The 16,834-nt window shown below is 41.8% G+C and overlaps 1 protein-coding gene and 1 long non-coding RNA gene across 3 annotated transcripts in view; one reads left to right on the top strand and one right to left on the bottom strand.

Moving 5' to 3' along the window:
• The window catches only part of pex5lb (peroxisomal biogenesis factor 5-like b), a 146,779-nt gene that overhangs the window by 62,886 nt on the left and 67,059 nt on the right, over window positions 1–16,834 (bottom strand). The window lies entirely within an intron of this gene.
• Window positions 14,405–16,016, top strand: LOC129814487 (uncharacterized). The gene is made up of 3 exons (XR_008753278.1): window positions 14,405–14,539; window positions 14,734–14,788; window positions 15,474–16,016. It is a non-coding gene; the product is annotated as an uncharacterized LOC129814487 (long non-coding RNA).

The following is a 16,834-nucleotide window of genomic DNA, read 5'->3' on the forward strand; positions in this document are numbered from 1 at the left end:
TCGGAGGTGGAGGGTCCGTCATGGTCTAGGGCGGTGTGTCACAGCATCATCGGACTGAGCCTGTTGTAATTGCAGGCAATCTCAATGATGTGCGTTACAGGAAAGACATCCTCCTCCTTCATGTGGTACCCTTCCTCATCCTGACATGACCCTCCAGCATGACATTGCCACCAGCCATACTGCTCGTTCTGTGCGTGATTTCCTGCAAGATCAGTGTTCTGCCATGGTCAGCGAAGAACCCGGATCTCCCATTGAGCACATCTGGGACCTGTTGGATCGGAGGGGTGAGGGCTGGGGCCATTCCCCCCAGAGATGTCCAGGAACTTGCAGGCACCTTGGTGGAAGAGTGGGGTAACATCTCCTAGCAAGAAATGGCAAATCTGGTGCAGTCCATGAGGAGGAGATGCACTGCCGTACTTAATGCAGCTGGTGGCTACACCAGATACTGACTGTTACTTTTGATTTTGACACCCCCTTTGACACCCCCTAGGTTGGAGTCATTAAATCTAGTTTTTCAACCACTCCACAAATTTCTTGTTAACCTGTTGAGGATGGGGGCGCTGTTGTGACTATTTATGCTAATCGTGTAATTTTTGAAACGGCTTCCCACAAAATCCTTGATCGTACAATATGCATATTATTATTATTATTGGATTGAAAACAGTCTATAGTTTCTATAGGAGTTGAAATTTTGTCTCTAAGTGGAACAGAGCCCATTCTACAGCAATTTCCCTGACATGGAGTCAGATTTCAGAAATTTTGGCCCCTGATCTGGAGTCAGTTAAAAGGGCACTGTTATTGCTATGAGTATACGGACACTGCTTACGTCTTCCCCTGGATGCCTTTACGTGATGACGATTTGAATGGGGTCGATTGCGCGTTCACAGGCACTACAAATTAAAAAACCCTGAGGCTAGTCACTCTTTTCTTGCTGCGTCATGCGCCTAGAGGACACCGACCCGCACCTGTTCCAAGCATTAGTGGAGGGAGTAATATTACTCAGGTCATGTTTCTACTCGTTATAGGAGTTAAAAACATCATAAGGTAGTTAATTTAAAGCGTTTTATAGCAATTTATATCCGTTTAGTGCGATTTTGGGACATTTATTTCTGAAACGCTGTGAATTGCTGGGCACGCTTCCAGTTCATCCCGAACGCAGTTGGCATTTCCACATGGCAAGAGGACAGCTTTCCACCAAAAGACGATTACTCCCAAGAAAGGATCCTTTGCCCAAGATACTGATGGAAGAACAGCTCAAAGTAGGACATTTTTATTATGATAAATCGTGTTTCTGTCGAAAAATGTTAGTGGCTTAGGACGCCATGTTTTTTGACGTAGCTTCGCTTGGCGCAAACTGTATTGAAAAGTAAGGATAAATTAAAAAATGTAATTCCGCGATTGTATTAAGAATTAAATTGTCTATCAATCCCTGTCCACCCTATATTTTTTAGTCACGTTTATGAGTATTTATGTATAAGAGTAGATCACTGTCTAAGTGGCGCACGGACATTTTCTCACCAGCTTGGCTACATTTCACATTGTCTAACCATGATTTTGGTGGCTAAATATAAACATTTTCGATCAAACTCTATATGGATTGTGTAATATGATGTTACAGGAGTGTTATCTGAAGAATTCTGAGAAGGTTAGTGAAAAAATTTATATATTTTGGCGATGTTGACTTTTATCGCTCACTTTGGCTAGAATCAATGCTGGGCTGCTATGTGCTATGTGCTATGCTAATATAACGATTTATTGTGTTTTCGCTGTAAGACACTTAGAAAATCTGAAATATTGTCTGTATTCACAGGATCTGTGTCTTTCGATTAGTGTATGCTGTGTATTTTTACGAAATGTTTGATGATTAGTAAGTAGGTAAACACGTTGCTCAATGTAGTTTTTCTAGTCCATTTGTGACGGTGGGTGCAATTGTAACCTATGCCATCTACCTGAAATATGCACTTTTTTCTAACAAAACCTATCCCATACCATAAATATGTTATCAGACTGTCATCTGATGAGTTTTTTTCTTGGTTAGGGGCTATAGATATCTTAGTTTAGCCGAATTGGTGATAGCTACTGGTGTTGGTGGACAAATAAAAGATGGTGGATTATGCTAATGTGTTTTTAGGTAATAGATGTACATCTTTACATATTGTGTCTTCCCTGTAAAACATTTTAAAAATCGGACATGTTGGCTGGATTCACAAGATCTGTGTCTTTCATTAGCTGTTTTGGACTTTAATGTGTGAAAGTTAAATATTTTAAAAAAATATTTTTTTAGAATTTCGCGGCTCTGCCTTTTCAGTGGGGGGGGGGGGGACAGGTTAACAAACTATAGTTTTGGCAAATCGGTTAGGACATCTACTTTGTGCATGACAAGTAATTTTTCCAACAATTGTTTACAGACAGATTATTTCACTTCTAATTCACTGTATCACAAATCCAGTGGGTCAGAAGTTTACATACACTGTTAACTGTGCCTTCAAATAGCCTGGAAAATTCCAGAAAATGATGTCATGGCTTTAGAAGTTTCTGATAGGCTAATTGACATCATTTGAGTCAATTGGAGATGTACCTGTGGATGTATTTCAAGGCCTACCTTCAAACTCAGTGCCTCTTTGCTTGACATCATGGGAAAATCAAAAGAAATCAGCCAAGAACTCAGAAAAACAATTGTAGACCTCCACAAGTCTGGTTCATCCTTGGGAGCAATTTCCAAATGCCTAAAGGTACCACATTCATCTGTACAAACAATAGTACGCAAGTATAAACACCATAGGACCACGCAGCCGTCATACTGCTCAGGAAGGAGATGCGTTCTGTCTCCTAGAGATGAACGTACTTTGGTGCGAAAGGTGTAAATCAATCCCAGAACAACAGCAAAGGACCTTGTGAAGATGCTGGAGGAAACAGGTACAAAAGTATCTATATCCACAGTAAAATGAGTCCTATATCGGCATAACCTGAAAGGCCGCCCAGCAAGGAAGAAGCCACTGCTCCAAAACCACCATAAAAAAAGCCAGACTACGGTTTGCAACTGCACATGGGGACAAAGATCGTACTTTTTGGATGTCCTCTGGTCTGACGAAACAAAAATAGAACTGTTCGGCCATAATGACCATCGTTATGTTTGGAGGAAAAAGGGGGAGTCTTGCAAGCCGAAGAACACCATCCCAACCGTAAAGCATGGGGGTGGCAGCATCATGTTGTGGGGGTGCTTTGCTGCAGGAGGGTCTGGTGCACTTCACAAAATAGATGGCATCATGAGGAAGGGAAATTATGTAGATATATTGAAGCAACATCTCAAGACATCAGTCAGGAAGTTAAAGCTTGGTCGCAAATGGGTCTTCCAAATGGACAATGACCCCAAGCAGACTTCCAAAGTTGTGGCAAAATGGCTTAAGAACAACAAAGTCAAGGTATTGGAGTGGCCTTCACAAAGCCCTGACCTCAATCCTATAGATAATGTGTGGGCAGAACTGAAAAAGCAAGGAGGCCTACAAACCTGACTCAGTTACACCAGCTCTGTCTGGAGGAATGGGACAAAATTCACCCAACTTATTGTGGGAAGCTTGTGGAAGGCTACCCAAAACGTTTGACCCAAGTTAAACAAATTAAAGGCAATGCTACCCAATACTAATTGAGTGGATGTAAACTTCTGACCCACTGGGAATGTGATGAAAGAAATAAAAGCTGAAAAAAATAATTCTCTCTACTATTATACTGACATTTCACATTCTTAAAATAAAGTGGTGATCCTAACTGACCTAAGACAGGGAATTTTTACTAGGATTTAATGTCAGGAATTGTGAAAAACTGAGTTTAAATGTATTTGGCTAAGGTGTATGCAAACTTCCGACTTAAATTGTGTTATGATAAACTGTAAGGTCTCCTCTCAGGAGACCTGTGTGTGTGTTTACACCTGTTTTGAGTGTTGTGCCCTTCAGACACTATCAGAAGGATGAAACTGCCTACGCTCATATTCCTCCTGTCTGGGCCCCAACGTGGCTATCTGAGTTTCTGCGAATACGATTGTTTTCCTGATAACACAAGACTGCCGCAGGCCTGATGAAAACAGCCTCCTGTCAGAAGATCCGTAGACTCGTTCACCTTGTTATGACCCTATACTTGTGATGAAAGGTCAAGTTTCGGTCAAACCCACTTCTGAGCTTTTAATTGCTGACAAGATGGTTGCTGCTGCCAGGGAGAGGTTAGATTGATTAAAATGTTGTTGCCAGGGAAAGTCACGCAAGGGGGACTGGGGAGGCTAAATGAGTTACAGGATGTCTTAGCTCTCTCCCCAGGTCTTAGCTCTCCCCAGTCATATACTGTACTCTGTACCAACTTCTGCCTGCAGTTGTATTACTGAAGGAGAATCGAAATACTTCAAACAAAGAGTCTGTGTTTCCTTTCTACTACCAATGTAAGTTTGATAATTATATATACCTGATTATCTGACCAACACCCCCAACATACCACACATACGCAGTCAAATAGTATCTTACAAGCTAAAATACTCAACTAAAACGGGTTCACAAGCATAAGTCCTCACCTCCCAGTCTTAGAAACAACATGACAAATAAAATGCGTCCAGCTTCTAGAATTGTCGTTTCCACCAGTGATCCTATCAAGCATTTGTTCATGAGATACTACCTCCAACGTTGATTCTGTCCACTGTTTCAGAGTAGGAGTGGCACGACCCTTCCAAGTTCTGAGGATTACTCTAGCTGCTGTAACGCTGAACAACAGCGACCAGTGCAAATTCCTCATTTGTTACATTATGGAACTCTGTTCTATCGCCCAAGAGACATTCTTGGTATGACTGGAGTTGTTAACCTCAACCATTCCTCCAGATATTTCAAAACCTCCTTCCAGAAAAGGTAGCAGTAATGTACAGTGTCATATTGCATGTAAAAAATGTCCCAGTGTCTTTTTGTCATTTCCAACACAGATATTTGTTGGTCAGCCCCATCTTATGAAGCTTTGTTGGGGTACAATAAAACCTACGTAGTGTCTTCTATTGAGTAAGTTTCCCCCTGGCTTCCCTTATGTTCTTCCCTGAGCTGGACAATATCTTCAACCAGGTATCATCCTCAATTTCACACTTTGCCATATTGTTCTGAGGTTTTTACAGTCTTTACTCAGCAGATGAGTAAGTATTGAGTAAAACATGTCTGCTTTATGTTTGGGTAATTCCAAATATTCAGCTTTTGGGTTTTTTCCTGGATTTTGTTGATAGCCGTTTAACAAACACTCCCTCAATTGTAAATATTTCCAGAAATGTCCCTCGTCTCCCACATCATATTTTTGTACCAAATCTGAGTATGACGTTAAAACATCTTCATTGTACAGATTACCTATAGTATGAATTCCTTTCATTAGCCACTATTTCCAGTACACAGACTTCTTTCCCATCAGTAGCCTAGGATTGTGCCACAAAGATGAGTATCTTTAGATGTGAAATTCCACATATATTGTGTACTGTTCTCATCTCTTTTGAGTGTAAAAAAATTGGTTTGGGAGTTAACAGACCTCTCCCCTGTAAGACTATGTGACAGAGTATCAACAGGGGTGAAAGGATAACTTAGTTCCCATTCTATTGTTATCCATTCCTAGCCAGAATCCCTTTTATCCAATGCTTCGCCAATTTAGCCATTTCAAATGGTAAATTGTACAATTTAACATCTGGTGAAGCCAAGCCTCCTACATCCCTTGGTGAGCACATCTTCATATTAATCCTGGATTTTTTCCTATCCCACAAAAAGTTTTTAGTTCATTTGTCATATTGTTGAAAAACCAGTCTGGAAAATTCATAGGTAACATTGCAGAGATAAAATTGAAATATTTTCCCATTTTTCTAAATTGGTCTTAATCTTGACTAGTAGTGGCTCAAAATGTAGTCCCATCAATTCCTCCAAATTTGAGCTCAACTTAATATCCATATATTTCATCCCAGTTGGATCCCATTTGAAATTAAATTACAGTTCCAACATATAGCATTAATTGGCATTGCTTTCTACTTATTCCAATTATTTTTGTAGCCTGACAAACTAGAATATGATTCAGTACAAGTAAGTAATCGTGGTACAGGATCAGAGACCAGCAGTAGAATATTGTCTGCATACATAAGCAGTTCGTGTTCTTTTCCTCCTCCATGTACACCCCACATTTCTGGATATGTTCTTATCCTTGTTGCAAGAGGCTTTAAAACAGGCGAGTGGAGAGCGAGCAAACCTGTCTTGTGCCTCCAGAAAGAGAAAAAAAGGAAACAATTTCATGTGTAAATACTGTTGCTTTAGGACTGGAATAAACGACCCTATCCATTTACAAAAGTCAGGTCCAAAACCAAATTTTCCTTGGGTTCTTAAGAGAAAAGCCCACTCTACCCTATCAAACGCCTTCTCAGCATCTAAGGTGACAGCAGTGGTAGGAACTATGTTTGAGCGGTTTAACCACATGAGATGTAAGAGCCTCCTCATATTATCAGGTCCTGTTCTTAATAAATCCTACTTGGTCACTATGTATGATATTAGGTAGTGCCTTCTCTAAGCATATCACAAGGGTCTTAGTAAGAATCTTACAATCCACATTAAATGAGGCGGATAGCTCTAAAATTCCCAGGTTCTGTAGTATCTCTATCCTTTTGAGGGATAAGCGATATCAAAGCCTCATTAAAGGTGTCCGAAAGGGAGCCATTATTAATGACTCTTGTTAAACCACTGTCAATATAGGTACAAGAATGTCAATATACTTTTCATAATATTCTACAGGAAGGCCATCCAGACCAGGCGACTTCCCTGCTTTCATACATAAAATGGCAGCTCTAACCTCATCTTCTGTTATAGTACAGACCAGGTCTACCTGGCTATCTGATAATCTAGATAATACTATACCAGACAAAAAAAGTATCCATATTTATGGGGCTCGCTGAACCGGAGGATGTATATACATTGTATTTGGAAAGTATTCAGACCCCTTCCTCCACATTTTGATACGTTACAGCCTTATTCTAAAATGTATTAAATAAAATGGTTTCTTCATCAATCTACATACAATACATACAATTCTGGCTGGTGCAGACACACAACAGAAAACAACTATCCACTAACACCAGGTGGGAAAAGGCTACCTAAGTATGGTTCTCAATCAGAGACAACGATAGACAGCTGCCTCTGATTGGGAACCATACCAGGCCAAACACATAGAAATAGAAAACATAGAAAAAACACATAGAATGCCCACCCCAACTCACGCCCTGACCAAACCAAAATAGAGACATAAAAAAGGAACTAAGGTCAGGGCATGACAATGCATTTGGCATGCTGATTGCAGGAATGTCCACCAGAGCTGGTTCTAGAGAATTGATTGTTCATTTCTTTACCATAAGCCGCCACTAACATCGTTTTAGAGTATTTGGCAGTACGTTCAACTGGCTTTACAACCGCAGACCACGTGCATGGCGTCGTGTGGGTGAGCGGTTTACGGATGTCAACAGTGTGAACAAAGTGTCCCATGGTGGGGTTATGGTATGGGCAGGCATAAGCTATTGACAACGAACACAATTGCATTTTATCGATGGCAATTTGAATGCACAGAGATACTGTGACGAGATCCTGATTCACACCAGACTTTTTTTAAGGTATCTGTGACCAACAGATGCATATCTGTATTCCCAGTCATGTGAAATCCATTGATTAGGGCGTAATGAATTTATTTCATTTCACTGATTTTCTTATATGAACTGTAACTCAGTAAAATCGAATTTAATTGTGTTACTATTTCCTTAAAAAAAAAAGCTTATATCTGCATTGTTGGGAAAGGGCTCGTAAGTAAGCATTTCATGGTAAAGTCTACACCTTTTGTATTCAGCGCATATGCCAAATACAATTTAATTTGATTAGAACCATCCTTTCACCTCGTTTTGTTATAACATCTTTAGTCTGACAGACGTTACCGTGACACCCAGAATGCATTGTATGATGATGTCAACAAACATGGCTCCACACATAACTAGCAATTAGCTCATCATAATCAGTACAACTTTGAAAAAAGATTTTACACACATCATACTATATGTGTCCATTCTAATCTATACAAGAATCGGAATCCATGATTTGCCACCAGTACTTGAAAACATGTGAATAAAACACCACACAAACCATTTTCTGTATTGATTTATTCATACAATTGGCGCTTGCCGGCAGTCAATCAAGTAAACTCTGACAGTCACTCAGAGAAATTCAGTGTTGATGTTTATGTATGTAGCTGGTGGGCTAAGCTGTAGCATTAGCAATGTCTTTCAAAAGCAAAAAAGTCAAGAGATTTTTGTCAATTCTGAGTCGGAAAGTCAGGAATCAGATTCTGACAGTGACAGTGAGGAGCTGCCCCCAACCTTGTGGTCATTGAGAACCCTGAATCTGAGGACCCCTTGCACACCAACGAAGTACCAGGTCACTCTGAAGATGCTGGTGGTGATGGAGGCAGACCAACAGTGGGTGAAGTACACAGGATCCAACACTGACATCTAACATTATGGGTCCGTGCTGATCACCACGCTGGCTCCTCATCTCGGGAAGGGCCACACAATTGGTACAGCATCTGCTCTCCAACAGCACAAGGGCCTTTGGCACAGACTGTTCAAACAGGAAAGGGATGCAGGCATTCAGAAGCAGGAAGATGCAGAGGGGGAGTTCAAGGAGAACGGTCAACAGCTGTATACGTCCATGTCCTCTCCACTGTCCTTATAGCAACCGTTGCCACAGGAAAGGTGGACCACCTGACGGGAGAAAGAGCAAACCTGACTGTGTGCTTGACTATAACATCAAAACGGGGGCAGTGGATAAGGTGGACATGATAAACAGCTTTGTGGAACATGCTCGGAAAACTCCCGAGTGGTATAAGAATATATTTTTTCATCAGTTTTTTTTTGTAATTGGACATATAGTTCACATACAATTCCATTATACAATTCCATTATGCAATTGTATTGACAATATCTCACCCACCTACCCACTGCCTCATCGGTGAGATGATCACCTACCAAAAGTATAGAGAGAACCTCATGAGAGAGCCGCTGAACCAGCACCACACCCCTCTGCGTCCATCCACTGGCGGGTGTCCTGCTGCAGACATTCCCCTATGCCTCACGGCACTGCATTTTCCCTCCGAAGACCCTCAAACTGCTGCTCGAGGCAGTCGCACAAGGAGGCACTGCAAAGTCTGCGTGGCCAGCGTCAGGGGGAGGAAGCAGAGGACGTTCATAAAGTACATGTGTTTAGCTTTGTGACACACCCTGTGTGTTACGCCACGCTTTGGGGACTATTGAGCACATCTACCGCAGTTACTGACTGACTGTCTTGACAGGTGACCTGCCTTGATACTATACCTTTAGGGGTGGGGGACGGGAATGCAGTTTTTGTTGTTCAATCACTACAGTATTGAAATATGGTTTTTGCATATTAATAAGTTGTCAGTCTTTTCTTGCTGTTTTTGTTGCTCAATCACTACCAATACTTCAAAGAAATAGACAACCATTACATATAGACCTATTTTTTCCTCCACTAAGACTATAAAGGAGTGTACATTCAAACAGTATGTTGCTAGCATACAAAAGTTGGCCTCAATCTTCGGCAAGAAAGATGTCCAGTTATGATGTTCGCAAATAATGTTTATTACTGTTTATGTGTGTGGTTTTTGAAAGTACAGAATGAGAAATTATTAGAAATTAGAATACAATATCAGGAAATAGCAATAAAACAATATTACAATGAAGAAACATAATAACACTGCTATAAAAATAATAAGTTGCAATGACAAAATCCCAATTATGAATAATATAAGAAACAGTAACTGAAGAGCTCCACAAGGGGGCAGGGCAGGGCTATGCTAAACAAGCCAAATCTTATTCTTAGATTTCTCACTTACCGTGTATATGTAATAACCTTCTTCATGTCAACCAGTCTTGTGTTCTCTCCCATTCTTCTCCCTACATCACGCCAAAACTGCATCCCAATCTGTCCTGGAATACCTGCTCTTCTAGGTGCTCTGCGTGAACTACCTTCACTGCTTCTGCATATGAGATTTTACGCTCACTCCTCACCTGCTGCACTTCTACTTGTCTTTTCATCACTGCACGGCAGTTTAACTGGATGTCCACATTCATGTTCGCCCCCACACTTCACAAATCTCATTTTGCCTTTAAACACCACCGCCACATACCCAAACCTTTAACAGTTATATCAACGCAATGGTTTCGGAACCTAAGTTTGTACATCTTAACTTTTTCTGACAGTACCGGATCCTCAAAGTTTAGTATCTCTGACAGGCTATCCCCCCCCCCCCCCCTTCGTGTGTCATCTGGAGGCACTTTGCATCAATAAGAGAGCCGTGATTCAAGTGATCCTATATTTATTTTATGTTAACATTTTCTGGAACTCAGGTAAAATAATTCCTTTCAGCCACTACCGTCCAGTTTGATCCGGTATGCTACTATCAACCACACGTTTACATACCTGCTTGAGTTTGAGAGCCTTCTCATGCTGTTTAGCATCAATACACACCACCACCAAACTTCCATCAAAAAGACTTTTAGCAGACACAACCTCTACTACTTTACTATACAAATCAGGAGCCAATGCAATCGGACTCCCCGCCATGACTCCACTCTTGTCCTTAAACTTAACCAACCCATTGAACTCCACTTCTCTCCATAAAACACTGTGAACCGAACCTCCCTCATCACCACTCTCCCCTGACGAGACCTGCAAAAGATCCTCAGTCTTCCTCTTCTTCATATCTACTCGCGCTACTCTTCCTTCAACTTTTCCCCCTCCACCGCTACACTCCATCCCATCCTCCTCAAGTCCTAACCCCCTTAACTTTCCATCCATCTCTGCTCCAGTCACAGCGCAGTGTTGGTCAAACACCTCCACGTCAACACTCAACAACCTGTCGCTTTTCAATCCTAATCGGACACTGTCAATGCACAAACCAGCCGTCAACTGTTCGGTCTCTAACTCCAACCAGCGTATCTCCCGATTGGATCGAGCTAGCCCCAGCTCTCTCTCAGAATGGGCTTGCAGCAAATTCAAGATGGCACCTGTCGGACACACCTCCAACCACACCCATAACTGCAGCCTTAAAGGACTACTACATAATAGGCCATTATAGTCACAACATAGTGTGTTAACACAGTCTTGTCCATGTAGAAGTCGTGGCCAAAGGTTTTGAGAATGACACAAATATAAATTTTCACAAAGTCTGCTGCCTCAGTTTGTATGATGGCAATTTGCATATACTCCAGAATGTTATGAAGAGTGATCAGATGAATTGCAAAGTCTCTTTGCCATGCAAATAAACTGAATCCCCCAAAAACATTTCCACTGCATTTCAGCTCTGCCACAAAAGAACCAGCTGACATCATGTCAGTGATTCTCTCGTTAACACAGGTGTGAGTGTTGACGAGGACGAGGCTGGAGATCACTCGGTCATGCTGATTAAGTTCGGATAACAGACTGAAAGCTTCAAAAGGAGGGTGATGCTTGGAATCATTGTTCTTCCTCTGTCAACCATGGTTACCTGCAAGGAAACACGTACCGTCCTCATTGCTTTGCACAAAAGGGGCTTCACAGGCAAGGATATTGCTGCCAGTAAGATTGCACCTAAATCAACCATTTATCGGATCATCAAGAACTTCAAGGAGAACAGTTCAATTGTTGTGAAGAAGGCTTCAGGGCGCCCAAGAAAGTCCAGCAAGCGCCAGGACCGTCTCCTAAAGTTGATTCAGCTGCGGGATCGGGGCACCACCAGTACAGAGCTTGCTCAGGAATGGCAGCAGGCAGGTGTGAGTGCATCTGCACGCACAGTGAGGCGAAGACTTTTGGAGGATGGCCTGGTGTCAAGAAGGGCAGCAAAGAAGCCACTTCTCTCCAGGAAAAACATCAGGGACAGACTGATATTCTGCAAAAGGTACAGGGATTGGACTGCTGAGGACTGGGGTAAAGTAATTTTCTCTGATGAATCCCCTTTCCGATTGTTTGCGGCATCCGGAAAAAAGCTTGTCCGGAGAAGACAAGGTGAGCGCTACCATCAGTCCTGTGTCATGCCAACAGTAAAGCATCCTGAGAACATTCATGTGTGGGGTTGCTTCTCAGCCAAGGGAGTGGGCTCACTCACAATTTTGCCTAAGAACACAGCCATGAATAAAGAAGGGTACCAACACATCCTCCGAGAGCAACTTCTCCCAACCATCCAGGAACAGTTTGGTGACGAACAATGCCTTTTCCAGCATGATGGAGCACCTTGCCATAAGGCAAAAGTGATAACTAAGTGGCTCGGGGAACAAAACATCGATATTTTGGGTTCATGGCCAGGAAACTCCCCAGACCTTAATCCCATTGAGAACTTGTGGTCAATCATCAAGAGGCGGGTGGACAAACAAAACCCCACAAATTCTGACAAACTCCAAGCATTGATTATGCAAGAAGGGGCTGCCATCAGTCAGGATGTGGCCCAGAAGTTATTTGACAGCATGCCAGGGCGGATTGCAGAGGTCTTGAAAAAGAAGGGTCAACACTGCAAATATTGACTCTCTGCATCAACTTCATGTAATTGTCAATAAAAGCCTTTGACACTTATGAAATGCTTGTAATTATACTTCAGTATTCCATAGTAACATCTGACAAAAATATCTAAAGACACTGAAGCAGCAAACTATGTGAAAATTTTTATTTGTGTCATTCTCAAAACTTTTGGCCACGACTATACATACTATATTTTCATATATTAATAATTTCATTTATTTTAGGGGCAAGTTTCATTTCACTTTCACGTTATGCTTTCTTGGTAACGCATGTTACAATAGAATGTCTAAAAGACATCTGGATTCAGATTTTGTCAGAATACAGTGCCTATCCAGAAAACTCAAAATATTCATTGGAAATTGTCTGTAATCTCTAGAATATCAATAACGTGTCATGTAAAGATGTCCCGTGTATGGACCCTTTTCGCCCGGTGAAAAGTCTGACAATAATTATGTTTACACAAAAAGAAGACCATTATAAGAAACAATTGGGTCTCTATGGACATGTAATAAATAATTTATAGCATGTATTGTTGTCTAATGAAAATACAAAGCTATTTATTTTACATTTTCTTTACACACATCTACCTCTCATTTCCCATTGTCAGTGATAACGCAGAACTACCGGTGTACGTATTGCATCCACGTGAAGAGGCTGGAGTGGGCCCAGTACAAAATTGACCCAGTCCTCATATGACATGCATCGTATAATAACTAAACAGGGTTGCCAGGTCCTATTTTGCTGTATCCATAGTCTGAAATGTGAAGACATTCCCAGTTTTCATAAATAGGAATTATAACGTACACCGGCCTACTTCAACAGGGGACAAGGTTCCACTTTCTACCATTTAGTGTGATTACACAGTGATGTCACCTATACGGTGGAGACCATACAGAAGCAGTGGTCCATAGCCTAGGTCAGAGCCACATATTGCAGTTGCGCAGTAGACCTAGGGCCTAGGCACAGGCTGCACTCACCAGCTACTGCAGAACCATGGAGAACTCCACCACAGCAAATCAAATCAAAATGTATTTGTCAAGCCCTTAACTCTATTTCTTGAACTGCATCCTTGGATAAGAAAATATTTACTAAATAAACTAATGTAAGAAATGGAATAAAAAGGAATAATCAAATAACATTAACGAGTATACAGGGGGTACCGGTACTGAGTCAATGTGCGGGTGTACAGGTTAGTCGACGTAATTTGTACATGTAGGTCGGGGTAGAGTGACTATGCATAGATAGTAAACAGCGAGTATCAGCAGTGTAAAATGTGTCAATGTAAATAGTCCGGGTGGCCATTTGATGAATTGTTCAGCAGTCTTTATGGCTTGGGGGTAGAAGCTGTTGAGGAGCCTTTTGGACATTCAAAGCTCTCTGGGTGACTCAGCAACACCTCTCGGCCCAGACTGCTCCACGATGGCCTATTAACATATCAGCTTGTTTTCCGGTTTATTGTCGGCAAAAAATATTGATGGGCTGCATTATTACATATTTAAACACCATCTTCATCTTCCGTCCACAGTTCTTGCTTTTCATTTTTCCCTTCAGCAGACGTTTCTCCTGCAGCCAATTTATCAATTTCTATGTAGATTTTTTGTTCTGTTTGACATAGACCATGCTAGTTAGTTTCCTAACCAAACTATCCATTATCCATTAGGGACAGGCTGGAATAATGGATAGTGTTTTGACTGGAATTGGAGTACCAATTGAATATAATTGGCACACTAATTTCATTGGCTGGGACCAAAGTGCATAACCATGCAGATAGATTTCACTGCTATCTTTCATGAGTGACGTCTATGTGGGTGTTCGTTTCTATGTGGACGTTGCACATCGTTGCACTTCCGAACAGGACGGCCCCCCTCTCCCCGCCTGCAGTAACGTTACATTCACCGCTGCAACTGCATGAGGACCATATGGAGTGTCTACAAAGCGATACATTGATATATAAGGTAAATTAATGGTAGGTGCCTAGCTACATTGTTGAAATATGATTCATGTCTGAGCTAAAAAAGTATTGGCTAGCTAAATGTAAACTGCAAGTCAATTGCTGCTATTATACGTTTTCGGCCACAGCTAGTTAGCTACCTGGAGCTTGTTTAGCTAGCTAGCTCACGTTTTCATGTCCACTATCTTTTCTGCTCAGGGGACAAGAGCACGGATGTGTGACCATGCAAAGGAAGAGGACGAGGAGGGATAATGTAAGTAGTTAGCAAGCTACTAGCCTAGCTAATGTTAACAGTATAAGCAAAGATTATAGAACTAGCTAACCTCTTATCTATGGTATAAGCTATAAAAAGGTAGCTAGCTAACTAGCTAGAAAGCTAAACTTTGTGAAATACCATGTTTAGTTAGCTAGCTATACTTAGCTAGCATTTGTCAATGTTAACGTTAACGATCACATACTGTATCTCTTCAAGAGTTCAGATTGTAAAACATCTCTTTTCAGTCACCATTGGCCCTGAGATGGTGCTACAGTGAATAAAAAGCATGCAAACATAAAAAACATGAACCAAATTTGGTTATTGAATGTCTCGTGTACGGCATGATGAACTTCCCCGTGCTATATTTCCCCCCCAAATATACTGAACAAAAATAGAAACACAACATGTAGAGTGTTGGTCCCACTTTTCATGAGCTGACATAAAATATGCCAGAAATGTTCCATGTGCACAAAAAGCTTATTTCTCTCAACTTCTGTGCACAAATGTGTTACCATCTCTGTTAGTGAGAATTTCTCCTTTGCCAAGATAATCCATCCGCCTGACAGTTGTAGCATATTATGAAGCTGATTAAACAGCATGATCATTACACAGGTGCAACTTGTGCTGGGGACAATAAAAAGCCACTCTAAAATGTGCAGTTTTGTCTCTGATATGTTAATAGGCCATCGTGGAGCAGTCTGGGCCGAGAGGTGTGTTGCTGAGTCACTCAGAGATATGAGCTTTGAATATCCAAAAGGCTCCTCAACAGCTTCTAACCCCAAGCCATAAAGACTGTCTCACAATACAATGTCACAGATGTTCATTTCTCTACCATAAGCCGCCTCCAACGTTGTTTCAGAGAATTTGGCAGTACATACAACAGGCTTCACAACTGCAGACCACGTGTAACCACACCACCCCAGGACCTCCACATTCGGCTTCTTCACCTGCGGGATCGACTGAGGAGGGGGAGGGAGGGTGCTGAGGGGTATTTATGTCTGTAATAAAGCCCTTTTGTTGGGAAAAACGAATTCTGATTGGCTGGGCCTGGCTCCCCAGTGGGTGGACCTGGCTTCCAAGTTGGTGGGCCTATGCCCTCCCAGCCCCACCCATGGCTGCGCCCCTGCACAGTCATGTGAAATCCATAGATTAGGGCCTCATTTATTTATTTCAATTGACTGATTTCCTTCTATGAACTGTAACTCAGTAAAATCTTTGAAATTGTTGCACCTGCATTTATATTTTAATTCAGTTTATGTTCTTTCATGTTGTTGAAGTTCAAGTGAAAAAATTAAGCCGATGAACCAGGAATTGGTTCAATGGAAGATTAAAGCAGAGATCCTCCAGGAAGACCTGGAGGCTGATCGAGCATTTCTGGAGCAGCAACTGAGCGAGTTGACTGCCGAAACAGAAGATAGGTGACATTATTCCAAATTAGGAACTCTGTTTAATTTAATATATTATGGTTTATGGATTCTCACTTAAATGTATTCTGTCAGCACAAAGAATACCAATAAGACAAACATTTTCAGGTCTCTAGCACAATCTCCCACTGATGATACGCTCACACTTTCACTAGCAGCCTTTTATCAAAACTGAGCGCTACCATCAGAGACTCAGATGCAGACAGCTAGAGTCACAGAGGTTTATTGACCCAAACAGCGGGCAGGCAAAAGACCGGTCAAAGGCAGGCAGAGGTCCGTAATCCAAGGCAGAGTCAATAAGGTACAGAACAGCAGGCAGGCTCGGGGTCAGGACAGGCAGAGGTTCGTAAATAAGTCAGACATGTATAGAACGGCAGGCAGGCTCGGAGTCAGGGCAGGCAGAATGGTCAGAACCGGGGAACAGAACTTGAGAAAACAGGAAGATGGGAAAAAGCGCTGGTAAGACAAGACAAACTGTCAACAGACAAACAGAGAACAAAAGGTGACTGGTGATAATTAGGAAGATGGGAGACACCTGGCGGGGATGGAGACAAGCACAAAGACAAGTGAAACAGATCAGGGTGGGACAACAGCACCCCTCCCTCCCCTCTCTTCCATG

Source organism: Salvelinus fontinalis, chromosome 17 (genome assembly GCF_029448725.1).
Source record: "Salvelinus fontinalis isolate EN_2023a chromosome 17, ASM2944872v1, whole genome shotgun sequence".
NCBI lineage: Eukaryota > Metazoa > Chordata > Actinopteri > Salmoniformes > Salmonidae > Salvelinus > Salvelinus fontinalis.